Here is a 394-nt window from a genome sequence, read left to right as displayed (position 1 = left end):
AAAATGCATGTCGTTTATACCAACAGACGGTAAAATGATCAGGCTCTAAGTAATCATCGCAATAAAAAAATATATATTACCAAACTACGTGAGTGTTACGCCTCTGCCTAGTACACGATTGCATCATATTAACAAAAGTTTTCTTACAGCACTTCGGTTTTCAACAGAGGGTACTAGTACAATACCAGTGTGTTGTTGAGTCTTAAGTAATTCTCTCTTTTCCAACGAAAACACTCTTTTTGCCTCCGTCTTTCTGAGCGAAGAACACAACACACGTGCACTCACCTCGGAGGTCTGACTTATACTGATTTCGGCGCGGATGCGATCATGGGACCCGAGCCTCAAGGTCACGCCATATGGAGATGCTCACCCTGCGGAATGCCAATGTATTTTT

At 42.4% G+C, this 394-nt stretch overlaps 1 protein-coding gene across 1 annotated transcript in view; it reads right to left on the bottom strand.

Moving 5' to 3' along the window:
- The window catches only part of LOC119593108, a gene marked incomplete in the record, with an annotated part of 3,343 nt that extends 3,040 nt beyond the window's left edge, over positions 1-303 (bottom strand). The window contains 1 exon segment of the mRNA XM_037942071.1: positions 81-303.
- Between the last annotated feature and the right edge of the window lie 91 nt (positions 304-394).

Source organism: Penaeus monodon, chromosome 31 (genome assembly GCF_015228065.2).
Source record: "Penaeus monodon isolate SGIC_2016 chromosome 31, NSTDA_Pmon_1, whole genome shotgun sequence".
Lineage (NCBI taxonomy): Eukaryota > Metazoa > Arthropoda > Malacostraca > Decapoda > Penaeidae > Penaeus > Penaeus monodon.
The sequence above is the reverse complement of the archived record's forward strand: the minus strand, read 5'-3'. Positions and strand labels throughout refer to the sequence as shown.